The sequence below is a fragment of the Cervus elaphus genome, chromosome 18 (genome assembly GCF_910594005.1).
Source record: "Cervus elaphus chromosome 18, mCerEla1.1, whole genome shotgun sequence".
Lineage (NCBI taxonomy): Eukaryota > Metazoa > Chordata > Mammalia > Artiodactyla > Cervidae > Cervus > Cervus elaphus.
Window position 1 is genome coordinate 16,517,114 of NC_057832.1, and position 18,674 is coordinate 16,535,787.

The 18,674-nt window shown below is 33.9% G+C and overlaps 1 protein-coding gene across 5 annotated transcripts in view; it reads left to right on the forward strand.

Annotated features, from left to right (window-relative positions):
- The window catches only part of LOC122674603 (zona pellucida binding protein), a 112,576-nt gene that overhangs the window by 86,955 nt on the left and 6,947 nt on the right, over positions 1-18,674 (forward strand). Inside the window, exon 8 of one of the 5 annotated variants that reach the window (XR_006335005.1) lies at positions 5,875-5,965. The exons of the other annotated variants lie outside the window; for them this stretch is intronic. The gene's annotated coding sequence lies outside the window, so the exon portion shown is untranslated. The remainder of the gene's footprint in view (positions 1-5,874; positions 5,966-18,674) is intronic. 5 annotated transcript variants of the gene reach the window in all.

The following is an 18,674-nucleotide window of genomic DNA, read 5'->3' on the forward strand; positions in this document are numbered from 1 at the left end:
TCTAATGGATTTATAGTGTTGTTCAAGTTCTCTGTTTCCTTATTGAGTTTCTGTATGGTTGTTATTTTTAAAAATGGGTTATTGAAGTCAGTAATATTATATAAAACTCTATCTCCTTCCAGTTCTTTCAATGTTTGCTTTATATATTTTGGAGATTTGTTGTTGGGTGCAAAGTACATATATGTTTATAATTGTTACTTCTTCTTGATAAACTGAATTTTCCATCATTAATATATAATATTCTTTGTATCTTATAATAATTTTTGTCTGAAAGTCTATTTTTTTTGGTGCTAGTATAGTCACCTAGCTTTCTTTTGGTTAATCTTTGCAGGTAAAGTTTTTTTTTTTCTATGTAAGATATTTTTCTGTTCTTTGTGCTGAAGAACTGAATGAGTCTCTTGTAGTTAGCATTGGATGAAACATTCCCTTTTTCCCCTTGATCCTTTTTGCCGTGTCTCTTTTTGACCGGAGAGGTGACTCCATCGATGTTAAAGTCGCTGCTTACGAAAGGGCTGCTGTCATTTTGCTGTTTGTTCTCTGTCTTTCTCATACTTTTTTGTTCCCTGTTTCTTCCATTCCTGCCTTCTTTTATGTTTACTTGATTTCTTATAGTGACACTTTTTGATTCCCTTCTCATTTCCTTTGTAAAGTTCTTTTTTTCTGTGGCTCCATTGGAGATGAAATATAGCATGTTATTATAACAATCTAATTATAACTGATATCAACTTAGCTTCATTCAAGTATAAACACTCTCCCTATTTACAACTCTGCATTCCCCTTAACTTACTGATGTTCTAAATTATATCTGTAGGGGCTTCCCTGGTGTCTCAACAATAAAGAATCTGCCTGCCATTTCAGGAGATGTGGGTTTGATCCCTGGGTCGGGAAGATCTCCTGGAGAAGGAGATGGCAACCCACTCTGTAATTCTTGCCTGGGGAATCCCATGGACAGTGGTGTCTGGTGGGCTACAGATCATGGGGTTGCAAAGAATCAGATGTGACTTAGTGACTAAACAACCACAACAAATTTTATCTTTAATATTGTGTGCCCAATAACATAAGTGATAATTGTTCTTATGCATTTGTTTTTTTAAATTTTACAGAAAATAAAAATAGTGGTTACAAGCCCAAATTACCATAATTCTGACATTTATACCCACTGTGTGTTTACCTTTACTAGAGATCTTTATTTTTCACCTGACTTGGAGTTACTGTCTAACATCCTTTAATTTCTACTTTGAAAGGACTCCTTTTAATATTTCTTGTAGGACAGATCTAGTGGTAATGGATCTCTTCATCTTTTCTTTATCTTGGAATGGCTTTATGTCTCCCTAATGTTTAAAGGACATTGGTGCCAGATACATAATTCTCAGTTGATGCTTTCCCCCCCAGCTCTTTAAATGTATCTTCCTACTTACTACTGGCCTCATGAGAGAGAAATTAGCTAATAGTCTTTTATAGGGTCTCATATACATGACTAATCTTGCTGTTTTCAATATTCTTCTATACTTTGTCTTCAAGAGTTTGCTTTTTCCTTTTTGCTTAGCAGTGACCCATCAATTTCTCTTGATCCTCATGCATTTTACTATAATCATCAAGGCAAAGACAGAGACTACCTTCTATTTTGTCTTCTTTTTTGAGCAGTGTGTTTTGTTTTACTAAAAATTCAGTTTCTTTAATACATATGATTAATTGAAAGTGAAGTCGCTCAGTTGTGTCTGACTCTTTGCCACCTCGTGGACTGTAGCCTATCAGGCTCCTCCGTCCATGGGATTTTCCATGGCAAGAATATTGGAGTGGGTTGCCAATTAGGTTATTTGTGTAAGGGATAACATTCTGATAATTTGTGGCCTTTAAGGTCTACATTTGTTCCTAGCTTTTAGTGGCACTTCACACATTTTGTCATGTTTTATTTTCATTTCCATTTACTTCAAAATGCTCGTTTCTCTTCTGATTTCTTCTTCAAGCAATTGATTATTGAAACTGTGTTTAATTACCAACTTATGGAAATGTCCAGAGGTCTTTTTTTATTGAAATCTAATGTAATTCAATTGTTAAAGAGAATGTGTGGTATGTGAATACTTTGTGGGCTTTCCAGTTAAAGAACCTGCCTGCCAATGCAGGAGACACAAAAGCCAATGCAGGAGACATAAGAGACGTGAGTTTGATCCCTGGGTTGGGAAGATCCCCTGAAAATGGGTATGGCAACCCACTCCCACAATCCTGGTGGGCTACAGTCCATAGCGTCACAAAGAGTTGGACTTTTTAATTATTGAAGCGTGTTTTCTGCTATATGTTTCTGGTTATATTCATGCCCTTATCATTGTGAGGTATTTTTTATTCCTTGTAATAATCTTTCCTCTGACTTCTGTTTTGTCTAATATTAATACAGATTTCTTTTTATTGGTGTTACCACGGATTATCAGTCATAGTTCCACTAGAGAAAACAATCAGTAGGAGATAATATTGAGAGATTTATTACAAGAAATTGTTTGATATGATTATGACAACTAGTGAGACAATTCCAAAATTTATAGGACAGGCTGTCAGAAAGGGCAGGCAAAAAACTGTTGGCCACAGTCTGAAGCTGCAGTCCACAGGCAGAATTTCTTCTTATTTAGGGGAGTTGTAGTTCTGTTGTTAGCCCTTTGACTAATTTAATCAGTCCCACCAGATTATCTCATTTACTTAAAGTCAACTGATTGTAAACTTTTCATCTTATCTACAAAATCTCTTTACAGCAATGCCTGGATTAGTGTTTGATTGAATAACTAGTGAGTATCAATCACTTAGCCAGGTTGACAAATAAAATTGATCAGTACAAATGCTGTATCTTTTACTAGACCCTTACTTTAAACTTATGTCTTTATGTTAAGATGTACTTACTTAGATAACATGTAATTTGATCTTGCTTTCCAAATCCAGTCTGTCAATATATGTCTTTTCATTGGGATCTTTAAACCCAATTTACTATAACTACTCTTATTGTCAAGTTCAAGTGTATCATCTCACCATTTTCTGTTTCCCCAACTTATTTTTTGTTCCTTTTTTTCTATTTTTCTGCATTCGATTAAATCAGTTGAAGTGTGTATTCTTCTACGTATCTGCCTTGTGACCTGTTACAACTCTGTGTATTTTTATTGTAATGGTTATTTTAGGTTTACAGTGTATGTCATTAATTTATCACAGTCTGTATTTATTATTATACCACTTCATATAAAATCTTTATAAACATCTTATAAATATACTTCCATTTCTTCCCTCCTTATTATTGATACACATCCAGTTTAGCTTACCTGTGTCACAAACCCCACACTATGTTGTTCTGTTTATTAAATCTTTTATGGGGATATAAATAATAGGAAAAAGTTACATGTATTTGTTGTTAGTCACTAAGTCATGTCCCACTCTTTGTGACCCCATGAACTGCAGCACGCCAGGCTTCCCTGTTCTTCACTATCTCCCTAAGTTTGCTCAAATTCATGTCCATTGAGTCGGTGATACCATCCAACCATCTCATCCTCTGTCACCCCCTTCTCTGCTTGCCCTCAATCTTTCCCAGCATCAGAATCTTTTCCAATCAGTCGACCGGAAGGTGGCCGAAGTATTGGAGTTTCAGTTTCAGCACCAGACCTTCCAGAGAGTATTCAGGGTTGATTTCCTTTAGAATTGACTGGTTTGATCTCCTTTCTGTGCAAGGGACTCTCAAGAGTCTTCTCCAACACCACAGTTCAAAAACATCAGTTGTTTAGCACTCAGCCTTCTTTATGGCCCAACTCTCACATCCATACATGACTGCTGGAAAAACCATAGCTTTGACATATATGGACATTTGTCGGTAAAGTGATGTCTCTGATTTTTAATATGCTGTTTAGATTTTTCCTCCAAAGAGCAAGTGTCTTTTAATTTTGTGGCTGCAGTCACCCTCTGAAGTGATCTTGGAGCCCAAGAAAATGAAATCTGACACTGTTGCCACTTTCTCCTCATCTATTTGCCATGAAGTGATGGGATCAGATGCTATGATCTTCATATTGTGAATATTGAATTTTAAATCAGCTTATTTAGTCTCCTCTTTCACCTTCACCAAGAGGCTCTTTAGTTCCTCTTAGTTTTCTGCCATTAAAGTGGTATCATCTGCATATTTGAGGTTGTTGATATTTCTCCCAGCAGTCTTGATTCCAGTTTATAAGCCATCCAGCCCAGCATTTCTTATGATATATTCTACATATAAGTTAAATAAGCAGGGTAACATTATACAGCCTTGATATACTCATTTTCCAATTTTGAACCAGTCTCTTGTTCCATGTCCAGTTCTATCTGTTGCTTCTTGGCCTGCACACAGGTTTCTCAGGAGGCAGGTAAGGTGGTCTGGTATTCCCATTTCTTTAAGAATATTCTACAGTACTTACCCATCTAATTATCCTATCCATTAGTCTTCATTCTTGGTATAGACTCAATTCCATGCAGAATTCTCTTCCTATGGCCTGAAGGATTTCATTTAACATTTCGTCTGGTGTGAGTTTGCTACTGATGAATAGTCATATTTTTTTGTTTTCATTTTTGAACAGTTTTGTTTACTGGATATAGAATATATTTAAATGTTGACCCTGTCTTCTCACTTGAATTGTTCCAGTTGGAAATCTGTATCATCCTCATTTTCTTTCTCTATACAATAGGTGTGGGTTTTTTGAGAATTCTTTTAAGATTTTCTTTTTATTATGCTTTTGAGGAATACAAATATGATGCATTTTGATGTTTTTTTCATGATTCTTTGTTAGTAGTTTGTTGTTGAGTTTCTTGGATTTGTGGACTAAGTGATCTTCAAATTTGGAAAATTTTATTTATTCAAATAATTTTCCTATTAGCAACTTTTTCTCCTTCTGAGATTCCAATTAAATGTGTATTAAACTGACTGATATTTCCCTCATCAATCCAATTAATGGCATCTCTGAAAAGCCTCCAACTAGTATCACACCTAGTTGGGAAAGCCTGTGGGCCCTGACAACTGGAAGAGAAAAGGAATGCCAACTATCACCACTTTTGGTGAATACTTTTCTGAACATTCTAGGAAGACTAATGGGTTGACAAAAAGAAATCAAGAGCATGAAAACTGTAAATAAAGCAGTGAAACTGTCTTTGTTCCTATGTGAGAAGAATGGGTATGAAAACAATCCTAAAAAAAAAAATGAACACTTAGAACTATGAGTTTTAGCAAGGCCACGCTAAAGTGATTTAACTAGAACACAGGTGAAGCTTCCTGTGAAGGCCTCAACAATCTATTGTCCTTGCTTCTGCTCAGATATATCTATTATCAGAATTTGATATTTTTTACCTCAACTCAGGATTTTATACTTTCAACCCTATTGAGGCAGTCAAAAATAGCAAATAGTATTGGTTTGCATGATAATCAATGAGTAGTGTCTTATCTTAAATAACTTCTGCAACTTGCTTTGTTTGGGCTCAGCATTGACATACAATTTAGTATACATGTTGAAATTATGCAGTTTAATGACTTGGACTGTATTCATCCATGAAACTATTACTGTGATCAAGAAGAGGATCTCTGCCATAATCCTGAACTTTGCTTGTGCCTTTTTGTAATCAGTCCTCCTTAAGTATCCATTCCCAGGCTAACTTTGATATTATCTGTATCACTACATATTTACATCCGTTTTATAGTTTTTAATAAGTGGGCCCATGCAGTATATACTCTTTGTCTGGATCCTTGCCCTCAGCATGATGCTTGTGAGGTTCATCAGTACATTGCCTGTAGTAATAGTCTGCTCCTCTCTATTGCTGAGTAGTCGTCCGTTGTGTGGATGACCACATTTGTTTATCCGTTCACCTGATGATGGCCATTTGGGTTGTTTCCAGCTTTAGGCCATTACAAATAAAGCTGCTGTGAACCTTCCTGGACAAGTCTTTGTGTGGACAATACCTATGACTGCGATTGCTGGGTCATACGGTAAGTTTATGTTTACCTTTATTTAAAAAAAAAGCCAAGTTATTTTTAAAGTGGCTGTAAAATTTTCATGTTCTACCAGCAAAGTTGTGGAGTTCTTGTTCTATTTAATAAATATTTTCCAAAGCATAGAGTAGTCACTGTTTTCAATTTTAACCATTCCAATGTGTGTATGTGTAGTGGTATCTCATTGTGGTTTTAATTGTAATTTTCCTTTTAACAAGATATTTTCAAGTTTCTATTGGATGTCCGTTTTCTTTTGCACAATGTCTGTTCAAATATCTTTGCAATTTTTAAAGTGGGTTATTTGTCTTACAGAGTTCTTAATTTAGTATGGACAAAAGTTGTTTTCTGATATATATACTGTGAATATATTCTTCCAGACTAAGGCTTGCATTTTTGTTTTCAAAGCAATAAGTTGAAGAAGTCCAGTTTATTAATTTTTTTTAATTCTGTGGTTCATGTGTTTTTGTGATCTAATAAAACTTTTCCTACCCTAATGTCACAAAGATTTTCTACTGTGCTTTTTATTTAGTACTTTTGGGTTGAGCATTTAAGTCTATGCTTGAATTAATATTTCTGTTTGGTATGAGGTTAAGGGTCAGTATTCATTTTTCACAATACAGATAGCCTATCTTGGTGATCCAGAACCATTTGTGGAAGACTTTTCTTTTCTCATTAAATTTTCCTTGATGCGTGCTTCATTTGTTTCCGACTCTGTGTAACCCTATGGACTGTAGCCTGCCAGACTCCTCTGTCCGTAGAATTCCCCAGGCAGGAATACTGGAGTGGGTTGCCATACCTTCCTCCAGGGGATCCTCCTGACTCAGGGATTGAACCCACACCTTTTACATCTCCTACATTGGCAGGCAGGTTCTTTACCACTAGCGCCACCTGGGAAGCTCCTTGGTACTGCTGTCAGAAATTCAACTGGCTATATTAATTCTGGTCCTCTTATCCTTATATTTATTATTTCACCAATACCATGTGTCTTTACTAATGAGCTTCATAATAAGTCCTTTATTTAAAAATTTCTTTGCTTATTCTGTTTCTGAATTACTATAGCATATAAGAATACAGTTGATTTTTAAATATTAACCTGGCTCCAGTGTCTCTGTTTAATTCAAATGATGAGAGCTCATAATTATTTTCTAGACCCTATATATATTTTTTCAAGAATAAATATATCATCTTCAAATAAATTTTATTTTTTCTGATATTTGTGCCATTTTTTTCCTTTACTTGTTTTGTTGCCAAGACTAAGTCTTGAGTAAAAACAGGCATTCTTATCCTGTTCCCAATATTAGAGATAACTCTTTCTTTTTCAGTATGGTATTAGCACTAGGACTGTCTTAGACACTTGTTTTCAGCTTGATGTAGTCCCTACTGTTATTTTCTTTTTTTAAGATGCATTTATTCATTTTTGGCCATACTAGATCTCATTGCTGTGTGCAGGCTTTCTCTGGTTGTGGCAGGCAGGGGCTACTCTTTGTTGCATGGCACGGGTTCTCATTGCAGTGGCTTCTCTTGTTGAGGCGCACAGGCTCTAGGTGTGCGGGCTCAGTAGTGGTGACTCATAGGCTTAGCTGCCTTGTAGCATTTGGGATCTTCCCAGAGCAGGGATTGAATACATGTCGCCTGCATTGGCAGGCAGATTCTTAACCACTGTACCGCCAGGGAAGCCCAGTCTCCTACTGTTCTAAAGTCATGATCTTGAGTAGTTAATGAATTTTGTCCCATTCTTTATCTGAATTTTTAAAATATATATTTTTATTATATTAGTATAGAAATTTACATTGGTTGATTTTCTAATGTTGAACTAACCTTGCATTCCTGAGATAAACTCTACCAATTGTGATCTTTTATTCTTTTGACTTACTGTTTTATTTCATTTGTTAATATTTATACCTTTTTCAACAAGAGTATTTATCTTTTTTTAAATGTCTTTGTCATATGTATGAAATACAGTTATGTTGGCATCATAAAATGACTTGGGCAATTTTCCCTCCAACTTTATTTTCCAAAAGAGTTTCTGTAAAACTGATATTATTTCATCTTTCAGTATTTGATGGATTACTCAGGAAGCTGATCTGTTTCATTGATCTTTGTGTCAGTTTTTCTACCAAAACTTCTACTGTACTGTCGCTACTGAGTACTAAGATTTAGTAGTGTGATTCTCTTTTCTTCTCTTGCAAAGTTGTCTTAGCTATTGTAGCTCATTTGCTTTTCCTTATAACAGTTTCAATCAGTTAAGCTGCCTTTTTTATATTATTTGATTATTTTAAGTAATATAGTTAAAACATTTAATGCCATTTTAGTTGTAAAATTTCCTTTTTGACTGTACTTTTTATATGTTTTTGGTAGTCTAAAGACTATACAAATTTAAAATTTCATTATCTACTTAAGAGTTGATATTACACCAATTCACAAAAATGTAGAAACCTTACAATGCTTGTAATCCCTTATCTGGCTACCATCTCACTGCTGTTTATTTTATAATCATATTTATTACTTATTGGTACACTGAAAGGGCTTCCTCTGTGTCTCAGATGGCAAAGAATCCACCTGCAATGCTGGAGACCTCAGTTTGATCCCTGGGTTGGGAAGATCCCCTGGAGAAGGGAAAGGCTGCTCATTCCAGTATTCTGGCCTAGAAAATGCCATGGACTGTATAGTCCATGGGGTCACAAAGAGTTGGACATGACTGATTGATTTCAGTTTCACTTTTCACGCTGAAAAGTTCTCCAAACCCTATTGTGATTTTTGCTTTTAATAATCTTACATATTTTAAATAACTTAAGGAGAAAATAGTCTTTCATGTTTATCCAGATGTTTTCCATTGGTGATGGAGGTTTCCTCTTCCAGATGTTATGTCTGTCAGATATTCTCTTTCACATAGTATCTTTCAGATATTATGTCATCTGAAAGAATTTCCTCAAGCAATTCTTGTAGAGCAGGTATGCTGGTAGCAAATTCTCTTACCTTTTCTTTATCTAAAGATGACACTTCTCTATCTAAAGATCTCTGTTCTTCATTTTTTGATGGATATTTCCCCTGAGTATAGAATTTTGGGTTGAAGCTTTTTTTTTTTCCAGTTCTTAAAAGTGTTTTTCCACTGTCTTCTGACCACTGCAGACTGATTTAGAAATCTACAGTCACTTGAATTGTTGTTTCCTTGTATATAATTTGTTATTTTTGTCCAACTGCTTTCTGGAACTTTCTTATATATTGTCAACCTTTTGAATGTGATGTTTATAGACATTTTGAAAAGTAATATCTATTTAGGGTTCTATGAGATCCTTGAATCTGTGAATTTGTCTTTCACCAAATTATGTAATATCATTTCTATATATTGCTGGATTACCTATTTCTCTTTTCTTTTTCAGTATTGACAGTGATACCCATATATTATGCCTATTGCTGCTGTAATATAGGTGCCTGAGGGTTTAGTGTTTTTTAATGTTTTCTCTCTGTTCTTCAGTTTATTTATTTATCTACCTTAGATAGTTCTGATAGTTCAAGCATCTGTTTTCTTGAGGTTAGCATTTGCTTATCTTTTCTCTTGCTAATAGGTCACGTTTTCTTGGATTTTTGGATGTTGATTTACTTTCTGTTATCATAGCTAGTGAATGCTATGTTGTGTATCCTCTGAATTCTGTTGTAATCATCTGGAAAAGATAGATGTTTTTGTTTTAGTAGGAAATCTAATTCAAATCCAGTTCAGTTCTCAAAGACTTTGTTATGCTGGTTTGGGGTCTTTTCCCTGATTGTATGTTCAGAAGTTTGACCGCAGTTTGTATGGTTTCAGATCTAAGTTTAGTTCTCTGACGTCTTTGTATGTTGACTTGGGTCTATGTAGTGTACGTGTGGCACAGGAATTTTGCTGAGTCTTGTACAGGCTCATATACAGAATTAAGGGAACTCGTTCTTAGCATCAGTTGCCTCCAGGACTTCCCCCTCACTCTGTTGTCTCTCTGGGCTTTATTCCTTGATTCCATTGACCAAAAGTATGTCACGTTTTCAGTTGAAGTTTTATCTGCCTATACAGTAATGCTTTGCAAATCAGTCAACCTCCGTGGTATGGCTGAGAGAGAAAACTAAAATAAATGAGACACTTGTCTTGGTGTGAGTGGCTTCTCTTAACTACCTCTACAAATTCACCTAAAGTCTTTGCTTTTTAGAGACCCTCAGGTAGTTATTTCATTTTTAGTTCTAGTTTTAGCCATAACCATTGGGCTGAAAGGGCACTAGCCCATTCAGCATTTGGCATTAGACCACCACCACAGCTGAACTGTAGCTCCCTGTGGGAAGAGTTGTAATTAAAACGGTTAATTGACAAAGTGCTTTTTGGGTTTTCTGGGTCCATTTTTATAATTTTACGTGCAAGATATTTGTCCATTTTCTTTAAATGGTCAAATATATTCCACAAACTTACCAGTATTATCTTATTTTACCGCTAATGTCATTGAATCTGTAGTGATATTTCTTCCATCATTCTGGTGTTACTCATTTATCTTGACTAATTTGTTTCTGCTTTTACAAGCTCTAGTTGGAAATTTATGAATTTTATTAGTATCTTCAAAGAGCCAATTTATAGTTTATTGAATTTTTTATTTGTCTGATTTCTTTCTTATATATGATCTTTAACATTTTATAAATATTATTTTTGCTTTCTTTCTCATCTGAAACAATGTGCTCCACTTTCTTTAGTTTAAGAGAACAGCATACTACTACATTGATTTTATATCTTTTTCTTTTCTTATATAAGTATTTAAGGCTATATGTTTTTCCCTGCCCTTGTTTTACCTTCATCCCACTATTTAAGTTTTTCACTCGGTACAAAATGTTTTCTAACTTTCTTTGTAATTTTATTTGTCCCAGGGCTCTTTTTGTAGTATGCTATTTAATTCTCATATAATTGATCATTTCCAGTGTATCTTTGTAGTGTTGATTTCTAACTATTTTTTTTTCCAATTTAGAAAACATGCTGTATATTACTTAGAATTTTTAGTTGTTTTGAGAAGTGTTTTAAGACTTGATGAATGTTCCCATGTCCTCTTTAAAAATATTTATTCTGGCATTTAAGGTAGAAGTCAAGTTTTCTTTGTCTCTATTGTTCTGGTTTCCACTTGTTAAATCAATTTGTAAGAGTGAAATGTTGAAACCCAAAGTTGTAATTGTGGATGGGACTGTTTCTTTTTTATCAAGTATTTTGAGCCTCAGTAATCAAGTAAATAGGCCCTTAGGATTGCTGTTTTTTCTTGATCGCCTGACTCTCCAGCATTATGTACTGATGCACCTTTTTGTCCCTGATAGTATTGGCCGCACTGATGTCTGCTTTCCCGTGGTTGCTGCTTATGTCTTGTGCCAGTCTGAGATAGACCATGTTAACTTTCTGCTTAACCGTTTGACAGAGATGTTGATAACATCTTTTGATATGCAGAAATTTTACTTTTAATGAACTCCAGTTTATCCATTTTTAAAAAATTTTGTTGCCATATCTAAAGGCATGAAGATTTAGCCCTATGTTTTCTTCTAGGAATGTTTAGCCTTGTAATTAAGTCACAGTTGATATCTGTATAAAGCATGAGGTTGAGCATCCAACTACATTTTTCTGCTTGTAGAAATACAAATTTCTGAGCACCATTTATTGAGGATACTAATTTTCACATTGAATGGACTTGGCACCCTTATCAAGAATCAGTTGGTTGTAAATGAATAGGTTTATTTATATTCCATTGGTCTATAGGTCTTTCTGTTTTGGTTACTAGTGCTTTGTAGTATGCTTTGAAATGGGGATATATGGATCCTCTAGGTTTGTTGTTTTTCAAAACTGTGTTTTAGCTATTCAGGACCATTTTCAATTTGATATGATTTGAGAATTGGCTTTTTTAATTTCTTTCTTAAAAAACCCTAGTGATATTTTCATAAAGGTTGCATTGAATCACTAGATTGCTTTGTGTACTATTGACATCTAAATTTCCATTTATTTAGGTCTCCTGTTGTTTCAGCGATATGTTGTAGTTTTTAGTATACAAGTATTTTACCTCCTTGTTTCTAGTTTTGTCTTATTTTTTGATTATTCCCTTTTTTATGTGTCTTCTTGCCTCTTTTTCACCCCTCATAATTTTTGTGTGGGTTCCAAATATTGTGATTTTTATCTTATTTGGTGCTAAATAGTTTTATATTCCTGTGAATTTTGTCTTCTTTCTTTTCAGATGTAATTAATACATTATCAAAGACAGTTTGATCATTTCTTTTCTAATTTTATTAGATGTTCTGGTTCAGTATTCAATCTAAAGCTGTTCATTTCATATGACTTTGCAAAATGCTCTACCCCAGACTTCTTACCAACCTACGTAAGAATGAATTTTCTCAATAACATGGAGCAGCATTCCCCGTTCCATAGATTAGGACCTTGTTCATTATCCATTTTAGATAATAGCAGTGTGTACATGTCCACCCCAAACTCCCTAACTAACCCTTCACCCCATCTTTCACGCTGGCAACTGTTAAGTTTGTTCTCATAAGTCTGTGTGAGTCTGTTTCTGTTTTGTAAATAAGTTCATTTGTATAGATTCCACATATAAGGGATGTCACATGATACTTCTCCTGTGTCTGACTTACTTCACTCAGTATGACAGTCTCTATTTCCATCCATGCTGCTGCAAATGGCATTATTTCATTCTTTTTAATGTTGAGTAACATTAAATTGTATATATATACCACATCTTCTTTATCCGTTCCTCTGTTGATGAACATTTAGGTTGCTTCCGTGTCTTGGCTATTGTGAACAGTGCTTCAGTGAACACTGAGATGCATGTATCTTCTCTAGTATTCATTCTCAAGTCTTGATTATATACAAAGAATGAAATTATTCTGAATTATAATGGCAATTCTGTGTTTAACTTTTTGAGTACTTGTCAAACTGTTTAGGACAGTGCATGCAAAATTTTACAGTTCTGCTAATATACAAGGGTGTCTATCTTTCCTCAACACTTGTTACTTTCCTTTAAAAAATTGTAGCTGTCCTTGTGTGTGAAATAGTATCTTAGTATTGACTTAGTAGTATCTCTTTATTCCCAAGTGACTAATGATGCTGAGCATTTTTTCCTATACTTGGTGGCCATTTGTATATCTTCAAAAAAACGTCTAGGCAAGTCCTCTGTTCATTTTTTAAGTTGGGTTTTTGTCTTTTTGTTGTTGAGCTCTAAAGGCTATGTACATACTCTTTATTTAGCACATGTATGATTTGCAAATATTTATCTATTCTCAAATATTTTTTTTCACTTTACTGATAATGTCCATTTATGCATAGAAGTCTTTTTCATTAAGTCCAGTTTATCTTTTTCTTATTTATTGCTCATGCTTTTGGTGTCATATCTAAGAAAAACTGTTGGAAATCCAAAATTGTAAAAAAAAAAATCTACCACTTTTCTTTTTCTCAAAGAAAAAGACTTGAGGTAATTTTTAGAAAGCAGTTTGAGTTAGGGGTCCAGACCTATTCTTTGCATGTGACTGTCTAGTTGTCCCAGGACCTTTCATTATAAAACTCACTTAGGGTGATTTTGTCATCCTTGTTAAAAATCAGTTGCTGTTGATGTACGAGTTTATTTCTGGACTCTCAGTTCTATTCCATTTGTGTATGTTCTATCATTTTATAGTACTATACTGTTTTGATTATTGTAGCTTTGTAACGAGCTTTAAAATTTGTAAGTGTGAGTACTCTAGCTTTGTTCATTTTTTTCAGCACTATGTTGTATATTTGAGACCCTTTGAAATTCCATGTAAATTTGAGGATTATCATCCCATCTCTTCAAAACAAGTTGGCAGGATTTTGATTCAGAATACATTGGATCTATAGATTGCTTTGGACTATATTGTCATCTTAATAATACTGTCTTCCAGTTCTAGAACATAGGATGTCTTTCCCTCTGTGTAGGTCTCTTATTTCTTACAGTCGTGTTTTACAATTTTAATGTACAAGTTTTCCACCTCCTTGGTTAACTTTACGTCTGGATTATCATGTAGATAAAATTGTTTTCCTAATAAAATTTTGGAAATTTTCACTGCCGCGGTATAGATGTAACTGATTTTTTGTGTTGATGTTGTATCCTGTAACTTCGCTGAATTCCTATTTTAGCTCTAGTAATATCTATGTGTTCTCGAGTTTCTCTCCCTCTTTCATACTCCCTCCCTCACTATTCCCATTGCCCCCTCCCCACCATGTGTATACACATACACACAATCATGTAAGCTACAATTAGATAAATAACTTTTTATTTTATAATTCAGATGCCTTTTATTCTTTTTTCTTGCCTGATTGCTCTCTCTAGATCTTTCTGTAGAACATCCTTGCCTTGTTCTCTACCTTAGGGGGAAAACTTTCAATATTTAACTATTAAAGATGCTGCTAGCTTTGCATTTTTCATAAAGGCCTTTGTTAGATTGAATTTTTTCAATTTATTCCTAGTTTATTGAGTGTTTTATGATAAAAATTTTGGACTTTATAAAATTCTTTATCTGCGTCAATTGAGATGATCATGTAGTTTCCCCCCCCCCCCCCCCGCTATTTGTATGGTATATTACTTTGATTGATTTTTTATACATTTAGCTACCTTTTTGGTTCCTGGGATATATCCCACTTTATTATGGTAAATAGTATTTTCATATAGTGCTGCAAGTTGCTACTAGTATTTTGTTGAGGATATTTGCATCTGCATTCAAGAGTTATTGCCTTTTATTTCATTGTCTTAGTAATATCTCTATCTGACTTTGATATCACAGATTGATTTAAAAGTGTTTCTTTCTGTTTTTGAAATAGTTTGAGAAGAATTGGTTTAATTTTTCTTTTAACTATTTGGTAGTATTCATCAGTGAAGTCATCTTACCTTGAGATTTTCATTATTGGAAGTTTTCAGTTAATAACTGAATATCTTTACTTGTTATGGTTTTCTTTAGATTTTCTGTTTCTTCTTCAGTTTGTCATGCATGTGTTTACAGGTATTTTTCATTTTTGTCTAACTTACCAAATTTGTTCATATATAATTTTTCTTAGAATTGGCTTATCCTTTTTATTTCTGTAAGTTTGGTAGTGATGTCCTGTGTTTTCTTCTGATTTTAGAAATTTGAATCTTTTTTTTTATTTAATCTAACTAGAAGTTTGTCAGTTCTTTTAGTCTTTACAAAACTTGACTTCTCTTTCCCTTGCTTTTCGTTATTTTTTAAATTCCCTCTGTCATTAATATTCACTTTAATCTTTCTAAAAGGTTTTCTTCCTTCTGCCACTTTTGATTTAGTTTGCTCCTTTCTCATCCATTCAGGTATGTAGTTATCTTATAAATTTAGGATCTTTCTCTTTTTTTTTTTTTCAGTGTAGGCATGTAGTGATGATAAATATTCCTCTGCTTTCACTTAATCTCATATGGTTTGGTGTGTTCTGTTTTCATTCTAATTCTTCTCAATATGTTTTCCAATTTCCCTCTTGATATCTTCTTTATCCTGGTGGCCTTTTTAGGAGTGTGTTGTTTAATTTCTACATTTTTGTGAACATTCCACTTTTACTTTTGCTACTGATTTCTTCAGTAGCTTCATTCTCTTGTGATTGTAGATGATTTATGTGATGCAGTTTCTTTTTAACTTATGAATAATTGTCTTGTGTCCTAAAGTATTGACCATCCTAGAAAATAATCCATGTGTACTTGATAAAAATGGGTATTTTGTTTCTCTAAATGAAGTGTTATGTATATTTATTGAATTTAGTTGGTTTATAGATTTGTCAAATTCTGTTTCTTTTTTAATCCTCTGTCTAGAGACTTCCATTATCGGAAGTAAGGTAACAAAATTTCCAATTATTGTTGTAGAGCTATCTATGTCTCCCTTAATCCTGTCTGTGTTTGCTTTATGTATTTTCTGTACCTGTTTTTGGTGTGAAACAGTTTTTATAATTATTGTATCTTCTTGGTGATTTGATCCTTTTTGGAATATGTAATTTCCTTTTTCACTTATAACAGTTTTAGACTTAAAGTCTATTTAGGCTGAATAAGTCCCAGCTTTTTTAAAATTACAATTTCCATAGAATATCTTTTTCTCTTTCAACATAGTTGCTTCATTTGGTCCAAAGTGAGTCTCTTCCAGAAATTGCATATAGTTGGATCATGTTTTGTTTATTCATTCTGTCATTCTCTATGTGTTCTGATTATAGAGTTTAATCCATTCACATTAAAAGTAATTACTGACAAGAAAGGACTTATTTCTGCCATTTTACTATTTCCTGTATGTTGATTGTTTTTAAGATTTCTTCCAAAAGTTACTTCTGAAAGTTTTTGCTTGATCACTTTCATTTTTCTTTAGTTAGACCACCTTTAGGAGCTGCCAGTAGCCATGCTGATGTTGATCTATTCATATTTTTAAACTTTTATTTCTCTTCTTCATAATGAACAGTTTCTATAAATAGATAAGTCTTTGTGTTTACTGACATGTTCTACTTTTGTCTTTATTCTGCTGTTAGGCACATCCAGCTTTGTTTTGTTTTACTTCAGGTATTTTACTTTTGGGATCTAAAATTTTTAATTGTTGTATTTTGAATGAAGTGAGTGAAGTGAACGTTGCTCAGTCATGTCTGACTCTCTGTGACCCCATGGACTATACAGTCCGTGGAATCCTTCAGGTCTGAATACTGAAATGGGTAGCCTTTCCCTTCTCCAGGGGTTCTTCTCAACCCAGGGATCAAACCGAGGTCTCCTGCATTGCAGGTGGATTCTTTACCAGCTGAGCCACAAGGGAAGCCCAAGAATACTGGGGTGGGTAGCCTACCTCTTCTCCAGCGGATCTTCCCAACCCAGGAATTGAACCAGGGTGGTGGTGGTTTAACCACTAAGTTGTAACCACCTCTTGCGATCCCATGGAATGTAGCCTGCCAGGCTTCTCTGTCCGTTGGATTCTCAAGAAAAGAATACTAGAGTGGATTGCCATTTCCTTTTCCAGAGGATCTTCCTGACCCAGGAATTGACCCCAGGTCTCCTGCATTGCAGGCAGATACACTTATGCTAACTGCTTTAAAGTCTTTATGTGCTAACTACCACATCTCTGTTATTTTGAATGTTTTTATTAGAGTTTTTTCTCTTGACTGTGTTAATTTTCTGTATCTTTAACAATCTAATAATTTTTATGATATGCTGAACTTTATTGATATTGCTATGTAGAGTCTTCTGGATTTTTCTTCCTCTAAAGAGTATTAATTTATATTAGAATAATATGCTAGGTTCAAAATCTAAACTGCCTCTTCCACTGTGGGAAGCATCTTCTTTGTTCAGCTTTTCAACTCTTTCTGGTTTTGAACTTCTTACATCATTGACTCATGTGAAGGCCACACATCAGCCAGTCATCTGCATGGAGTTTATATGCAGATATTATAACTCTTGTTCTGTTTCTGCCTGTTTCCTTGAATTTCTCCCATTACTTACTTTATCTTCTGGTGGCCCAGGAGTCTGTCCTCTTATTTTTTGTAACCAGTTAGACATAATTTTTGCTTCAGTTTTAGCCACCCATGTACCATATAGACTGATCAGTGCTCACTGCTGATACAGGTTTGTAACAGTGATTTCACCCAGCACAGTTTTCTTCTTTCAGTTAACCTGACTTTAGTATTTGCCTGTCTTTGCTACCCTTCAGTGCTGTCAAATAATGTATATTTCCTCTTTCAAGTGTTGTCACTGTTTTCTACAAATTGATTAATTCAATATAGCTAGTACTAGAATTCTTTGCTACGTTTTTTTTCATTGTAAACATTTTCCTTGGTACATTTTTGGTTTAATATTGTATAAGTCTAATTGTGTATTTTCTGTGTTTCCTCTTATAAAAGTCTTACAAGCCTCACAACCAGGAAAAAATTCTCTAGTAATTTATTTTTATTATTTCAAATTTTGTTTCTTTACTCTCAGATCTATGAAATAAGGGTACATGTGTGTGTGTGTGTGTATACTTATAATATATGTGTATATATATATATGTATACTTATATGATGTATATATACACACAAATTTACATGTATATACACATAATATGTACATTCACATAAATATATATATATATGTCTTTTACAGGATCCTCTTTTTTGTTTTACTATTCTATTGTAATTAAATATCTTGATATGTAGAGAGGGTAAACAGACTTCCTTTTTTCTTTTTAAAAGTTGTCCATTTTAAATTGATTTGTCAAGTAACATAAAATCATTGAGGTTTTATTTGTGAGTTCAGTGTGGGTATAGATTAATTTGTTTAAAATTTACATTTTTCCATTAACAGCATAAAGTTGCATTTTTAAAAATTCAGTCTGAGAATCTGTCCAGTGATATGCTATTTTAACTGATTCATGTTATTGAAAATTGTGAGATTCATTCACGCTTTGTGATCATAGTACAGTTAATTTTTTTTGTCTTTTCTAGGTGTAATACTCTATTTTATGAATATATCAAGGAGGATATATCTGTTTTATTGTTGGTTGAAATTTCTTTCTACTCTTCAGTTCTTCTGCTGTGACAAACAGTGGTGTTGTGAATATTTTTGTCTTTATATCCTAGGTCTTTGGCTGATATTGGATCTTAAGAAATGCATTAGAATATGTCAAACTGGATCAATACATCAAATTTAGAAAACACTTTTACAACAGCGATGTGGGACATATCCTGTTGTTCTATGTCTGTGCCAGTTC